Source organism: Momordica charantia (genome assembly GCF_013281855.1).
Source record: "Momordica charantia cultivar OHB3-1 chromosome 9 unlocalized genomic scaffold, Mcharantia_2.0 BLBB01000009.1, whole genome shotgun sequence".
Classification (NCBI taxonomy): domain Eukaryota; kingdom Viridiplantae; phylum Streptophyta; class Magnoliopsida; order Cucurbitales; family Cucurbitaceae; genus Momordica; species Momordica charantia.
This window is the reverse complement of record NW_028275167.1, coordinates 10,109,229-10,127,220: the sequence shown is the minus strand read 5'-3', so window position 1 is coordinate 10,127,220 and position 17,992 is coordinate 10,109,229. Positions and strand designations below refer to the sequence as shown.

The window sequence follows — 17,992 nt, the reverse complement described above, 5'->3', positions numbered from 1 at the left end:
GTCGTGGGGCTAGCTTATTCCCTTGCCCTAAATCCTCCCCTCCCCCTTTCTTCCCCAGTTTTCTTTTCTCCTTTTCTCTTTTCTCCCTCCATCGCTGCCGCGCCCCCTCTGTCTCATCTTTCTTCCCCAAGTTTTCTTTTCTCCCTCTGTTGCTGCTGCGCCTCCCCCCTCCCCCCTTTCTTCACATCTTTATTGCTGTCGCGACCGCCTCCCTCTACCACCGGTGCCATCACTTTCTCTGTCGTCCATCGTCGCCTTCGCTTTCAGTATTGTCGCCGTCGTGAATAGAAACTTTGCATATGTTTCTGCTTAAGAAGGTTGGGTTAATCTTGATCTGAATGTGGCTTTTAACTCCCTTTTTATTCCGTTTTCTTTTGTTTGATTGAACTTGCAATTTTTTTGGGTGTTTTTTAGAAGCAAAAGAGGGAATCTGTAGCCATATCCCATTGAGGGATTGAGAAGCATTTGAGTGTTTCCTTTGCCGTCTCTTGATCCAATTCGTAAGCTTGATCTCTGTTTTTCTCATGCTATTTAGATAATTGTTGTTATTTACTGTGTTAATAAACATCGCTCAATTTTGTTGTAGTGTTTAGTTTGATTTTGAGTTACATTCTAGGGAAAAAAAATATTGATTTAAATCTAATTTCTCTTCTCAAAACCTAATCTCAAGCCAATGTTGCAATGTTTGGTTCAATATTAGAATTAGCGAAAACTCATAAAATTGATTTTGATAAATCTGACTTCTAGCAAGTAAGGAATTTCATTTTCTTTGACACATTTTGCCCCCGGTCTTTATTTCAAAATTTCTCTCCTAAAATTGTGTTGAGTTGGTAGGAATTTAAAGCAACGAATTAAATATTTTAAAAGAATAAAATCATTAAAACTCTTCTCCTTTCATTAGATTAGTTCGTCTCTAAATTTCTTCGTATTTATTATATTGTATTCTATCATAGGCCAAGTCAAACAATCATTCTAAAAATAGTATATGCTGATTATTGGTTGATAAATATGAACTAAAAATAGTATCCGTTGATTATTGGTTGATAAATATGAACTAAAATGTTTGGTAAATTTAAATATTAACAAAGTATAAAAACCACCATGGTACCATCCTTGAACTTTCAACGGTGAAAATCAAACTTTCACAAATGAAAAAATTAGACCTATAAATTTTCACAAGTAAATCTCATATTCAACTTTCAATTTCATGTATTTTCCATTTAACTCTTTAGCTTATGTGATATGTTGATCATAATAATCTAACTTGCTTAAGACAATTAGTATTAGTTAAAATTGACAAAACTAAAAGTAGGAGACTATCGTACACAAAATTAATTGTTTACGAACTTATTAAAATATTTTAAAAATATAGTGACTAAATAGACCATCTTAAAAGTTAAAAAGATAGTGACCTATTGAACATAGAATTAAAAATCAATCTATTTTTATATTACATACAGATATTTCATAAATTCAATATGATTTTTTTAAAACTTGTATTGACTAAATAAATGAAAACTTAATTTGGTCTGTGATTTGAATAATCATAGCTTTTAATTCTACCATGAACAAAATTCTTCTTAATTTAAAAGTTTACAATTATGACATAATTTCAGACCTCTGTTATGAACTAAAGTGCAGAAATTTAATTCCATAGATTTATTTTTCAATATATCTATATTTATAACCATAGTAGGGAGTGAGCTCTTCTTATAGGTACAATTTCAGTCACTAAACACACACATGACATGTGTTGTGAATACCGAATTTTTAGATGGGTCTTTCTTTGAATGGTTTTGTTATTCTTTTGAGAATTAAGTTTATTTTCATATCTTTTTGAACTTGTTATTGCTTTATTGATCCATTATATTCTACTATTGATTAGGAAAATTATGGATCGAACTTGGATAAAAGACCTGAATAGGTTAAGCAAAAATATAAAGAATGGATTAGGTCATTTGTTGAATTGTCAAAGAATCACATTGACGAGAGAGGATTTACACGTTGTCCATGCAAAAGATGTCAAAATACTAAATGGAAACAACCCTATGATGTTGAAGAAGATTTATATAAATATGGAATTTCTCCATTTTATAGTAGATGAATTTTTCATGGAGAAATTCCAGATTTATCTGCTTATGTGACTCGAAGTGAAAACACCACACGTAGTGTAGAGGGATCGGATGGAATTACTGAAATGTTAGACGATTTGACTAATGAGGAATATCATGGTCAAGATTACTCAACTGAGATTGGATCAAGTGATAATAGTCAAAGTGGAAGTAATAAGTTCCTATCGATGTTTGAAGAAATTAATCAAGAGCTATACCCTGGATGTACATCAATTTCCTCGCTAACCTTCTTGGTTAAATTAATGCATATCAAAGTACTCAATCATTGGAGTAATAAGTCATTCGATATGCTATTGCAGTTATTGAAAGAAGTTTTTCCTAATGGTTCTAAAATTCCAGAATCTTCTTATGGTGCAAAGAAGATGTTGTGTGACCTAGGTTTAGGATATGAAAGTATACATGCTTGCAAAAATGATTGTATGCTATTTTAGAAAGAAATTGCGCAAGTAGATAGATGTCCACAATGTAATGAATCTCATTACAAAATTAAGAAGAGTAAAGGAAAGAAAATACGGCACAAAATATTGAGACATTTTCCATTGAAGCCGAGACTGGAAAGATTATTTCTGTCAAAACATACTGCTAGAGACATGAGATGACATATGGAAAAGAGAAAAAATATAGAAGGAGTTCTAAGACATCCAATAGATGCTGAGGCTTGGAAACATTTTGATAGACAATATCCCTGGTTTGCAAAATATCTAAGAAATGTTAGATTAGCATTGGCCACAGATGGATTCAATCCATTTGGCAATACGGGTACGACCTACAGCACGTGGCCAGTAATGTCGATTCCATACAACTTGCCACCATGGAAATGTATGAAAGAAGTATATATTTTCATGTCGTTACTCATACCAGGGCCAAAGGCTCCAGGAAAGGAGATAGATATTTACTTACAACCACTGATAGATGAGTTGATGGAGTTGTGGAGTAGCGGCTTTGAGACGTATAATGCTTGCAGTGGTGAGAACTTTCGACTCCATGCAGCTTTGATGTGGATAATCAATGACTTTCCTGCATATGACAATTTGTCAGGATGGAGTACGAAAGGATATAAGGCATGTCCAATTTGTAACGAAGACGTTACATCTGCCCCATTGCATACTAAAATATGCTATATAGGACATCGTCGATTCTTGCATAAAGATCATTCCTGGCTTAAAAGTAAACAGTATAATGGAGAAACCGAACATAGACTTGCACCATGTCATTTTTCTAGATCGAATGTCTTTCACCAATTAGAATCCATTGAGTTTCTGCCACTTGGAAAAACTGTAAACATCTTACAATGGAAAAGGAAGCGATTGTATGCTAAAGTAAATTGGGTGTAGAAAAGCATCTTTTTTGAGTTACCATATTGGTCAAATCTTAAGATTCGACACAAACTGGATGTTATGCATATCGAGAAAAATATATGTGATAATGTCATGGGCACATTATTAAACGTCGAAAGGAAAACAAAGGACACTGATAAAGCACGTAGAGATTTAATGAGGTTGAATATTCGTAAAGAACTACATCTTCAACAAGTCGGTAAATCTCAGTAGGCATTCTTCTTTCAAGATGCTGTCACCTACTCCACTATCTAAGAAATTTAACTATTTAATAATTATTTGGTTAATTAAACGCATTCAGGGAAATGACACTTGTCATATGGACAACTATATTTTACACTTAGATTATTTATTTTTATATATATAAGAAAAACTGAATTTAAAATGACTGTTTTTATCACATGGTGATGGTCTAAGAAAATTGACACTCATATAAAGAGTATATTTAAAAATTTAAATATATATACTAATTTATGAATTAAAATTGTTAAGTTCAATAATATTAATTTAATGTGAGCCAAAACGAACATAGCTCAACGGTAATTGGCATATACCTCCAATAAGTTGTGAATTCGAAAAAAATATATTTAGTTAGTGAGATCAGGTTTTAAACTATTTGTTTATACAACATAGTAATATTCTTTGTCTAACTTGATTTTTTAATCAATGAAAAGAATAAAACAAAAAATCATACCCATAACCCATGTGCGGTATTTGAAACGTCTTCCTAGTTATACCCATGTGTGAAACCGCATGCGAGCTACACTTTAACAGTAGAAGAAAGAAGGAAATTTTGCAACTTCTTGAAAACAATTAAATTTCCTGATAGTTTTGCATCAAATATATCGAGATGTGTTAATGGTAAAGATGGACAGATATCTGGACTCAAAAGTCACGACTCACATGTCTTGTTGCAAAGACTTTTACCAGTGGGGGTTCGTCCTTTCTTGCCCAAAGTTGTGAGTTCGGCAATTGCATAATTGTCAGATTTTTTCAAGGATCTGACTGCAAAGACTTTAAAAGTCGAGACTTTGAATAAGCTACAAGAAGCAATCGTATTGATTTTATGTAAATTCAAGATAATATTCCCTCTAGCATTCTTCGATGTCATGGTTCATCTTGCCGTTCATTTACCAGAAGAAGCCAAACTTGTTGGACCTGTCGGTTATAGTTGGATGTATCCAATAGAGAGGTATGATATGTTAGTGCCTTCATGTCTAGTTTTCAATATATTTATCTATTTGGTCATAATAACACTTGCTCATAGGAGATTTATGACATTGAAACAATACGTAAGAAATAAAGTGCGCCCTGAAGGATCTAGAGTAGAAGCATTCATTGCAAATGAATCGTTAACGTTCTGCTCGATGTACCTAAGTGAAATTGAAACAAAATTCAATAGGCCAGTTCAGAATGATGATCAGCGAGACTTGAATGAAACAAATAAAGGATGTCTGTCTGTGTTTTCACAAAATGCACGTCCAATCGGTGGTTCAAAAATGAAACAACTTTCAAATACTGAGTTACAAAAAGCCCACTGGTATGTCTTAACCAATTGTGAATCAGTCGATGAATACAAATGGTATGTTTTTTTTATATATATTTAGAAAATTATTCTTACTTCAAACATCTATTCATTGTTCGATCATTGGGTAGAGAGCATGAAATGGAGCTTCAACATGGAAGTAGTGGTAATCTCACAACGCTTCAAGAGATCTTATTTCCAGAATGGTTTAAAAAAAATTGAGTTCTCAAGTTTGTTCGACATCAAATAAAGTTGTGAATGAGTTGTATGCACTTGCTTGTGGCCCAGACCGTCGAGTAAATTCATATCAAGGGTGTGTTACTAATGGGGTTTGGTTCAACACAAACGAGAGGGATGGTCGTTGCACCACTCAAAATAGTGGAGTGTGTGTATTTGGTGGAGATCATAATGAGAGATCCGACTTCTACGGTATTATTAAGGAAGTGATTGAATTGAAGTACATTAAAGACAAACGAGTTCTTCTATTTAAGTATGATTGGTATGATACAAATCCTAAGAAGAATCATGTTCGTCAAAATAATAACTTTACAAGCATAAACACGTGTCACTTATGGTATAAGGATGATCCGTTTATACTTGTTTCTCAAGCATAACAAGTATTTTATGTTGATGATCTCCAATTAGGTAATTGATGGAAAGTAGCTCAAAGAATTCAACACAAACATTTATGGGATGTGCTTGAAGTAGAAGAGATTGATTTAGTCGAAGCTGATATCAATCAATGTGCAGTGGATGATGTGGATCTAGAGATACAAACATTTCATAGACCAGACATAGAGATCCAAGTATAGTATCTGACAATACTGGTACAATTGAGATAGTATTAAATTTTGATGAAGTACAAGACAAAATAGAGGATAAGGACGAGGATGAGGACGGAGATGAATATGATGAAACAACATCGTCAGATGAAATGGATGATGACTCTGACATTGATGAGTAATTCAATATGGTATATTATATGTTTTGTTAGTTTATAATTTTTATTTTGGACTAATCCTAACAACTTGTGTTCTATTTTCTTATTTTCATTATGTAGACAGAATATCATCAGACAACGAAGGTGAGGATACCATCGCTGGAATCACACGAGCTCGAGGGGAAATTCGTGGCGACTTCTTGTTACGTATCTTAAATCGAGTTGGAAAAATCAAGCTCGAATGGACGGAGCAACAGGGTAGACCAGTGGACTTGGGTCAGCTTCGTTTCACAGCGAGATAGGCTATTTGGCACGCAACTAGATTTATGTGAAGCGTGCAAAGAAAAATGAGATAACAGTCTTAGAGAGTAATAAAATCATTCAGATGTTACTGGTAACTATTTTTTCTTATATTGTATTTGTTGACCACTAATAATTGAATATATTGTTAACTGGTTTTAATGACTACGTTTTGTAGGAGACGTTTGTTGTCGATATATCTCAGCCACATGTGCATAGATATATTTTATACAAGATTGGAACTTGATTCAAAGATTATCGAGCGAAACTACATCCTCATTACAAAAAGTCACGTGATCCAGCACATGCCCGCCAAAAGCCATATAAAGATATAAAATAAGAAAACTGGAACATATTGTGTGATAGATGAGAATCTCCTGCATGGAAAGTAACTAATATATGATCTTAATTCTTTGTTATCATTTTATAAGTATCGTTTATTAACTAAACATGTAATTTTGTAGGAAAAATCTGCCAGAAATAAGATGACATATAGTAAATTGAGGTTCAATCATCGAGGTGGACCAACTCAATGTCATCGAGAAGATTCGGTATGAACCAAATAATTTATTTGAATTGTCTTGCTACTTTAGATTTTAGGTTCTTACTATTTTTACTACAACTTAACATTTTTTTTTAATAGAGAAAAGAAGATGGGACATATTTAAGTCCCATTCATATATTCTTCAATATGCATTATTCGGAGGAAAAAGGTTGGATTAACGAGGAAGCGAGGAATTCATATGTAAGTATTCATTTAATTTTGTCATACTTAAAGTATTGATGTAAGATATATATATCTTAAAGCTCTTAACGACACATTTATTTTTTTTTTTAGAAAGAAATGATTACCTTAAAGGCGTATCATGCTTCTCAAGGAGATGAAAAAACAGAAGAAGAAATCATGGAGACGGTCATTGGGAGAAGATCGAACTATATAATAGGAATGGGATATGGACCGAAACCCACCAGTAACAAAGGATCATCATCAAAACACTTTGATGAATATGTGGAGTCATTAGAGGCTCGTCTTTAGAAGCATGAGGAAGAATTGGCAACTAAACGTAAAGTCAACGAAGACCAACAAATTGCCACCCAAGAACAAATACAAATAGCATTGGAGGCTCAAAGCCAGGAGTTTAATAGGAAACTTATCGAAATGCAACAAATGTTTCCTTCGGGGCGAGGAAGTTCATCGAATAGTAAGGTATGTCGTGAAATTAGTTTCTTGATGTTATGGTTATGTGCACAAGTGTTAAAACTTTACGTATTTTTTCAGAGTATATCTTCTAGATTATGTTTTTTTGAAGTATGATATGATTTACGTATGATATTGAGTATGTCTGATTTTCTTTGGAATATATTTTACCTTTGGAGTATGTCTGAGTTTATCTGGAGCTCTGTTTTGGAACGTTTGGTTGGAGAGTAAAAGAGTTTGTGACGTTCGTGACATTAGGGGGGGGGAGGTTGGATAAGATTTAATAAGTGTTCTAATTTAAATGGTTGATCTCGTGTGATTTTTAGGAAATGAAGATATGGGTGGGTGTTATGCGTTTATGTGTGTGTATTGAGTATGTCTGCTTTTCTTTGGAATATATTTTACTTTTGGAATATGTCTGAGTTTATCTGGAGCTTTGTTTTGAAACGTTTGGTTGGAGTGGAAATAAGTTTGTGACGTTCGTGACATAGGGGGGGGGGGAGAATAAGTTCTAAAAGTGTTCTAAATTCAATTGTTGATCTCGTGTGATAACTTTTTTGGGAAGAAGATATGGGTTAGTGGGTATTATGCGTTTATGTGTTTGGTATTGTAACATTGAGTTATGATTTTTTTCTTTTTGGTATTGTGACATTGGATGGGTATATGTGACATTGTGTTATAAGTTTATGTGTTTGGTATTGTAACAAAAAGGGGCGGGTTTCTGACATTTGATGTATTTGGTATTTATTATGCATTTGGTGGTTGTTTTATTATCATGTTAGTTAGTATAGTTTATTGGTTTGATTTTATTTATTCGTGTAGAATCTACTTTTATACTTATACTACAAAAATAATTGATACAATTCTTTGTGCAGGATTGATGCTACAAGGATGGTGGAGGCTTGGACGTTGGGGAGGATTATTTGTGTGAATTTAGTTAGATGCTTGACATTATTTTCTTTTGTACTCTAATTTTATAATGAGTTTTATTTTTACACACTTGCAATGTTATGAATGATACAATTGTTCAAAGATATTTGCTATATTTTTAAAATTTAGCAAAACATTTTAAGGTCAAATTTTGTTATTATGGAAAAAGTATATTCAATAAATTTCGGATGAGAAATGAAGAACATTAAAATGTTTGTATGGAAATCGTGGAAATTTAGGATTGAAATTAGGAAACACAGAAACAATGAAATAATATTATTAATACAAAAAAAGCGACATTTTTCAGATTTTCGTTCCCTACCAAAAAAAAAAGTGACGAAACGTTTTGGTCACTTGCCAATAAAAAAGGCGACGAAACATGTATCGTCACTTTATCGGCAACGAAACACGGTTTCATCGCCTGCCAAGAAAGGGAGCGACGAAACCTTGTTTTCGTCACTTCTGTGGCGACGAAAAACGTTTCGTCGTTTATGCAGTGACGAAAGGAAAGCATCGCTAAGGCGACATTTTCCCATTTTGTCGCTAATAACGGGGTTTTTTGCTGAAACCGTTCAGCGACGTAGTCCGTTTCGTCGCTGAAACCCGTCAGCGACGAAATTTAGGCTTCAGCGACGAAAATTTTTCGTCGCTGAATGTCTAGAATTTTGTAGTGAGTTTTCGATGACTTCACGAAGTTCTTTGGCGATGAAATCTTTGACTTGTAGCTTGATGAAGACTTCGACTTGTAGTTTGACAAAGTCTTTTCGGCATGTAGCTGATGAAGTTCTTAAGCATGCAGCTTGATGAAGTTTTTTGGCTTGTTGCTTATGAATGATTCAGAATTCTTCTATTCTCTGTTCTAGAGTCTTAGTGGGTGTTATTTGAGCATTATCCTCATAGGCTTACGTGGGTTTGAGTCCAGTCTTCGCATGACCTAGTTTAATTAGCCAAGGGATTAGTACATTAATAGGCTATTTAGAGACCACAATTAATAAAAAGATTGAACGTATAAAATTTACAGTTTTGTCATGAAACATCCCAATTTAAGATGGTACCCATCACCCAATTTACTAGTATATCATTTTGTATCTACACCTCAATATTAATTAATTTTTAAAATCCAAAATTGGTTAATTGGGGAGTTACATTTTAAATCCCTTAAATTTTGTCTAATTAGATTTTCCAAAAATAAAAAAATACCAAATCCTCAAAATCTTCCATTATTGGAAAAATTCGAAAACCTCTTCCTCCGACTTTTCTTCTTCCTCTCTCGTTCGATTTCCATCCGTTCTTTCGTCTCTGGCCACCATCTACGTTCCTCAGTCTCTAGTCGTCGTATGTGTTCCTTCGTCTTAGGTACTTGTTTCCGTTCTTCTTTATCGCCGTCCGTATAAGTAAAGGAGATAATTGTAAGATATCGACATTTATATGTGATTTAGATTATATCCAGATAAATTTTATATCTCAAAAAGTTTAGTGATAATATTTCATAGCTCTATTCTACCTTTTTATGGAAACTAGTACTCTTTTATGCAGACATTATTTCTCTCGTTGAATTTGCACACACTAGCAGACCAACATCAAACGTGGTAGAGAGGCTCTTTATCGAGGAAGATATATTATAAAACAGTATTAATAGGTATATATATTATATTCACCGTATCCATAATAATATTTGATTTCAAAAGTACAAGTAGAATATATGATATAACCTTATATATAACATAAACATAAAAATGAAATAACGAAACAACATGAACATAATTGAATGAATGATAAGAACTATATATATATATATATATATATATACATACATACATACATACATACATATATAGTGATAGATAAACTGTAATTTAAAAAAAAAATAACATTTATTCATACCATGTTTCCTTCGATGTATAGATAAACTGTGTTTTCTTCTCCTTTCAATATTAGCGTCAATCAATTCGTGTTTCTCGTTACTTATCTTCTGTTAAAGGATAAATAACAAAAAATAATAATAATAAATAAATAAATCAGCCATTTGAAAACCTGCGAGAGCCATAGACGACCTCAAAAATGTAAAAAAAAAGACCTTGTCAAATTTTTGAAACAAAGTTAATTAGCAGCTAACCACAACCCAAATCAATTAAACCTCATAAAATTTCAACCACTCCAACAATAAGATAGAGCAGCAACAAATCTTTTTCAAAGTTAAGGAACAAGGGGAAATTAATGGTTAGGGAAAGAGAGTAACCTGTTGAATAAAATCCATCCGAATGGCAGTGGCCTTCGATAACCAGTGGGAAATTACACAAGGAGGGAGACAGATTTTGATATTTTTGTAATTAATAATATTGATTATTCACGGAGACAGATTTTGATATTTTTGTAATTAATAATATTGATAAATCAAGTGAATAAATCTTTTTGAAGAGGTCAATTAAGGGATTAGTGTTGAAAATTTGTATGGGCCTACAATAATTAAAGGATTATGATTACAATTTACGGATTTAAATATTTTATATTTCAAAAAAAAAACAAATAACTATAATAAATGTAAATGCAATAAATAAGGGTAAAATCGATATTATAAAAAAGTCCTACATGCAGAAATCTAAAAATGTAATATTGGAAAACATTAGACATTTGTATAAATAAGTTTCTACAACAGCCGAAAACATTAACTCATTAGTCAATTCATCGGATGATCATAAGAAAGACACGTGACATATATTGATTTACTGAATTTAAAATTAATTTGAGGACACATATGTAAATATGTGATTCGTCTAAAATATAATTTTATCATTTATTTAAAATAATGACGTGCCATTTGGTTATTGGGTAAAATTTATATCATTTGATAAATGGCTCCTTTCAAGATTTATGGACATAGTTCTGTGTGTCTCCAAAAAAAAAAGTAATATGTGGCATTTAACTAGAATATGAAATTGGTCCATTTTGGCCAATAAATTTTTTCGACATCTTTTTGTGTCAATTAATCAAAATATCGATTTTGGGATAAAATTTTTTATTTTTTTACATCTTTTATTGCCAATTAATAAGAATATAGATTTTGTACAAATTTTTTATTTTTGAAATTTTTTTTAAATAAAAAGAAAACCAAAATATCAATTTTAGCAAAAAGAAATTGATTTTTATATTTGGCCAAATTTCTTCTCATAACTTGAATCTCGAATTTAGAGTAAGACTTTTCCTCTAATTTCAATAAAGTATCTTGAATGCATTTAAATTTGATTAATAAAATCAAAACCCTCCATGTATATTCTGTACAAATAAACCTTTGTTGTCATTATTATTTGATTTGGACCAAAGAGTTGACAAAATCAAAGACAATTCCATATATTATGGCCAAATTTCTACTGGATATAACATCTAATATTTTGCATGTCAAATTCTTATTTGATTGGCAAAAAGATAAAAAAACATAACTTTCCATATATATGTTGTGGCCAAATTTTGTGTTTGTGGGTTGGAAAGGTATTTCCATATAAAGAGCTTTTAGGTATATAAATATATACCTCTCCTTAGTCCATTTTCTTCCTCCTTTAACATTGGTTTCCTGTGCCACACGTTTCCTTTGTGCCCATAACTTATCTTCATTCATCCCATTTGCATCGAAGTGAAAGAATCCAAGAGATAGTTTCTTTTTTTTTTTCTCTTTTAATCTTTAGTAGCCGTAATCTTCCTTCATTCGTCTCATTTGCGTAGGGAGTAGGTAAAAGAATACGTGAAACCACCATTTTGACTTTTTCTTCGCTCTTTCGAATTTAATTCATGATCCAACAATGCAGAATTCAAACACAGGAACTCCTGCTCTGATACTATCTTAAGGATGAATAAACCACCACTCAACCTAAAAGCTTAAACTCATGAGTTTGGTAAATTTAATTCATTTATTAGTATTTCAATAGTTACAAAGTTACATATATTTGTAACTTTATATATTTTACATATGTAAAATAGTTACATATGTGTTAAAGATACTTGTCAGATATTACATATTTTGACAACCATGTATAGTTGTTGTATTCCTTCGTTTCGAGATATCTAAGCATACCACAATTTGGTATTTTCCACCTCTCACAAGAATTCTCTCTTGTTTTGAATTGTTCTTGTTTATGTTGAGAACAAGTGTGTAAGAGTCTTGCTAGATCCGAGTAGTTTGAGGTTGCAGTTCTATCGGAGTTAGTCGTTGTATCCTGTTGAGACGATCGTTGTAATCTGCTAGTAACTTATGCTAAGCGAATAATTGTCTTCAGGTCAGTACTATTGAAAACGTGTCTCGATTATATTTATCAAATTATCAGAATCTGTATTATTTGTAGCCAATTACGTTATAATCTATTTGACAGTATTACATTTACCCAACAGTACGAAAGTAAAGTAAACAAAAAAAAAGTGAATCTTCTGTTTAAGTTTCTGTCTTTCTTTCTTTCCTTCCTTTTTTTTTACGCATAAAGGATTTTATTTTTATTTAAGAAATAATATGAGTGATGGCGGCTGCGTAAGCAAAGGAGTAGCCGCCACCGCCACCGCCACCTCATTTTAGGGCTTCAGGTTTTTTCTTTCTTTTTGTTTTTTTTTTCAGAAAATTTGTTCTATTTTAGGGATATCTATTAGAGGTGGATGACGAATCCAACCAAATCGAACCAAATCAAATTGTAATCGATTTTACAATTTAGTTCAGTCTGAGATAATGAACCAACTTAATTATACGGTTCGGTTCGATTTGAGATGGTAAAACCAAATTTCAAACTAAACCAAACCGATTACATTTAAATATATATGCGTGACATGAAGGATAAATGTCTTTTCGTTATTTATTTATTTTTTCTTCTCGTGCATCTCTTCTTCTGCCTACGAATTTCTTTTTTTCTTTTATTTTTTCTTCTTCAAAATAGTTACGAGTCTCTGTCTCTTCTTCTCTCCAATATCCACCAATTTCTTTTCTTCTTTTCTTTTTCAAAATATTTTATGAGTCTCTTCTAATTTTCAATACCCACAAATATCTTTCATTCTTTTCTATTTTTTTTTAAATAGCTAAATATAGCTCACGAGCAAATCTTTTATTATTCTCTCAGTTGTCACTCTCATATATACCTTTGTGATGCCCCACGACCCATGACACAACAACTTTAGTTATATTAACAGATTTGACTACATACGCAATGGCCGGTGCACCACAAGGAAAACCCACAACACAGTAGCTCCGACAACGTCAACAAATCCGACTATCTATGCCATACCCAACGTTAGAGACAACCCACGCTACCATTCTTCTACTCCAACGAGATTTGCAGACTTGCATGTACAAGACCAACTTTTCAGCTCCATTTGCTAAACCTCCTCTAAACCGAACCGATAAACTCGATTTTCGGTTTTTTGTGGTTTGGTGCGGTTTTGTATTTTTTTTCATTTTTAAAATTTCGGTGTGGTTTCAGTTTGGTCCTACAAATGAAACAAACCGAACTGTGAGCACCCTTAGTATATTTTCTTTTGTTGTTCTTTTCTTTTTTCCGGCTAGTTTTTAAATTTTTTTATTTAAGTACTTTTTGTTTTATTTTTATTTTTATATTTACTGTGCACCGAAAAGGAAGTTTTCATTTTATTTTATTTACAATGTTTCTTTAAGAGACATTTTTTTTCTGAGATTTTGTTCACGGTTGCACCTGTACCTTAATCTACCTTAATCGATAAGCAAGCGTACACTACCAACAAGTAATACAGGGAATTGGTATTCCGAGTTCGTATTCACAGGGACTTTGATCTAAAAGAGATGTTGTGAAGAGTTTCAAATTGAAATTGGATTTATTGGTAAAAATGTTGTGGTTTGGTTTTAAAAATATCAAGCTACTAATTAAGAACAACTCCTTTGCTTCCTCAATTAAGTTTGAAAGAAACAACACAAGTATGAAAAATGTGCAAGGTGCTTTTCTGACTTTTACTAGAAATTGAGTTATACTCCTATCACAAACCGCTTTTGGCTGCTTCAGAGCCTCGGGCAACCACTAGTCATATGTCTAGGTGTGATTACAACCTAGACCAACTCATCTTATTTTATGGGTCACATGACCTATATCTCTAAGATCATATTTTATTTGCTTATGTCTAAGCTACATCCCATATTTACTCCCTATTAAACACTTAATCCAACCTTTTCAGTACTAGGCTTCAGTTTAACAAAATTTCTTAGCAACCAACTTAAGAAAACATGTTGAAGAGTTAACCGAAGCGCTAAGCATTACCTACAACTTTTCTCTCATGCTGTGTTTTGAGGAATTTTCTTAAGGTATTTCACAGAGAGGTTGAAAACTAATTTAGTTCATAATAAAAGTGCTGAAAAGACTAATAGAAATAAAGGAAATGATTGTCGTTGATAACGATTGAATCTCAACAAAAGAAACAATGAGTCCTAGCTTAACCTTTCTTCTTTTTCGAGTTTGAAGGGAGGTAAAACTCGCTAGAAAGAGTTTAGAAATGAAATAAACGATGTACATGAACGATGAAGCATAAAAAGAATCGAAACAGGACTTAAATGAATGTAATTTGATAAATTACTATAAATTCTAAAACCTAGAACTAAAAAGAATGATGAACAAAGATTAATCATAAACTAAAAAATATGCTGAACTGAGATGCTTTTCTGTTGAGGAGGCCCTTGAATTTATAGGAGTTGGTATGTTCTCAACTGGCCACCAAAATAAGAGGAGTTTGGAGCAAAAGTCATCTAATTTAGTTCCACCCAACTAAATCTGACTCCAACAGCATCAACTTGACTTAAGATGTTGACTTTAGAAATGTCCTTGCTACCTTCAACTCGAAACGGGCGTTTTAACAAAATCTCGAAAAAAGTGCTAGGTGTTGGGTGTGTTGCCCTAAACTCGTAGTTTGTATTTATATATTCAATAAATTTATTGTTGAATTCATTGCAATTGTTTAAATCCAATAAACTAAACATCCAAGGTTATTGTCATGGAACCGAGATAATATTTATACTGGGTATATATTTGATATAACCTCGATATACAAGTGGATAATATCCCGGGAATAACCTAAAAGATCTATGGTATATGGATAAGGTTGGGTACCGTATCTTGACAACACTATGGATACGGCCCACTTTGTAAATATTACAGATGACCCGATCCAGGTCGTTCGTGTGGAGACATGCGAGTGGGGGTATCTTATACAATGAGTTTGTATAAGACCGGACCACGATATAGCCAATCTTTACATATATCGCCATTTGACTAACAGATTGCTATTCCATAAGATGACCAGGCAACTCATTCTCAATCCTAATAAGTGAGTTATGGACTCTTGCTCGTCAAGGCTCGTTCTTTGATCTGTATAGGTGAGAGTGGCCCGAGTCGCGAACTCAACATTCCCACCATTTTGGAGACGAGACCGAGTGGGGAGCTGGAAACATAACTACACAAGATGGAATTCACTCCTCTCCGACTTTAGGGGAGTAGATGAGTGTTCCCTTTAGTGCTGACTCCAGGACTTGAACAAGGGGCTCCACCTCTGACTGGCCCAAGAGAGACTTTCGATTATTGGTCAGACCATAACAAGGTTGTTCATTAGAGGATCAGCGGTACTTAAGGTACAAGATGTAAAATTGTCCATTGCCACATATTATAACTATTAGATTTCACAAATGGACGTCAAGACTATTTTTCTGAATCTTGAAGAAAGTATTTATATATCTCAACTCGAAGGGTTCATAGCTCAAGGTCAAGAGCAAAAGGTTTGCAAGCTTAAACGATCCATATACGGATTGAAACAAGCATCTCGATCTTGGAACATAAGGTTTGACACTGCGATCAAATCATACGGTTTTGACCAAAATGTTGATGAGCCTTGTGTATACAAGAAGATCTTCAGCAACAAAATAGCCTTCTTAGTATTGTATGTGGATGATATCCTACTCATTGGGAATGATGTAGGATACCTCACTGACATAAACAAGTTGCAAGCTATTGAGTTCCAAATGAAAGATTTAGGGGAAGCTCAGTATGTTCTTGGCAACTAAATTTTAAGGGATCGTAAGAACAAAACGATAGCCCTGTCTCAAGCAACTTATATCGACAATATGCTTGTTCGATATTTAATGCAGAATTCCAAGAAGGATTTATTGCTTTTCAGGCGTGAAATTCATCGTTCTAAGGAACAATGTCTTAAGACACCTCAAGAAATTGAGGATATGAGACACATACCCTATGCTTCAGAAGTGGGCAGCCTGATGTACGTTATGCTGTGCATGTTGGGTGTATTGCCTTAAACTCGTAATTTGTATTTACGTAAAAACAAATTTATATTCAATAAAGTTATATTCAATAAATTTGTTGTTAAATTCATTGCAATTGTCTAAATCCAGTAAACTAAAATCCAAGGTTATTATCATGGAATCGGGATAATATTTATACTGGGTATGTATTTGATATACTCTCGATATACAAGTGGATAATGTCCCAGGAATAACCTAAAGGGTCTATAGTATATTGATAAGGTTGGATACCTTATCCTGACAACACTATGGATACACCCCACTTTGTAAATGTTACAGACGACCAAATCCAGGTCGTTCGTGTGGAGACATGCGAGTGGGGGTATCCTATACAACGAGTTTGTATAAGACCGAACTACGAAATAGTTGATCTTTAAATGTACGCCATTGACTAACAGATTGCTATTTCATAGGATGACCATGCAACTCATTCTCAATCATGAGTGAGTTATGGACTCCTTCCCGTGAGGGCTCGTCCTTTGATCTGTATGGGTGAGAGTGGCCCGAGTCGCCGACTCAATATTTCTACCATTTTGGGGACGAGACCAAGTGGCGAGTTGAGAACATAACTTCATAAGATAGAATTGACTCCTCCCCGATTCTCAGAGAGTAGATAAATGCTCTCTTAAATGCTGACTCTGGGACTTGAACAAGGGCCCCACCCTTTCACTGGCCCGAGAGGAACTTTCGGTTATTGGTTTGACCATAACCAGGTTACTCATTAGAGGAGCAGTGGTATTTAAGAAACAAGATGTAACTCAAGCGTAAAAAGGTAATTTGACCCAGCTTGAGTTATGAGCACTCGTGAAGGATTGACTTGTCATTAATGGTCGTATATCCGTTAACACGAAAACATTATGTAGTGAGAAGGGTGCAACTGCGGGTCTTTAATGGAGTGACCCGTAGTTAATGAATATTGATTAACTCGATCAATGAGTTTGACCGATTAATCTCGTATCGTTGGAGCTTCTGATTTGTATGTCCATTAGGTCCCCTTGCTAGCTCACATCAAATAAAACGAGGATTAAGTATTTGGAAAAAATTTGAAATGTTCAAATTGCTCAAGAGAATATATGTATATAGATACATTATAATATATAGTTAATTCTAAATTGAAACTATATATTATGAGAGACATTATTTGGATGAGATTCAAATAAAAGATCAATATGAATAGGATTCATATTAAAACTATAAGTTAAAAATAATGTGAATAAGATCTATATTACAACTATAGGTTATATGAGAGAATTGCTTTAGAATATGATTCTATTTTGGGATTAAATAATTAAATGTTAAATATTTATTTAATTAATTATTAATTAGATTAA

At 33.2% G+C, this 17,992-nt stretch overlaps 1 pseudogene; it reads left to right on the top strand.

The window, feature by feature from the left end:
- The first annotated feature begins 2,734 nt into the window (after nt 1-2,734).
- On the top strand, nt 2,735-6,236 carry LOC148208929 (uncharacterized; annotated as a pseudogene).
- Nucleotides 6,237-17,992: the final 11,756 nt, after the last annotated feature.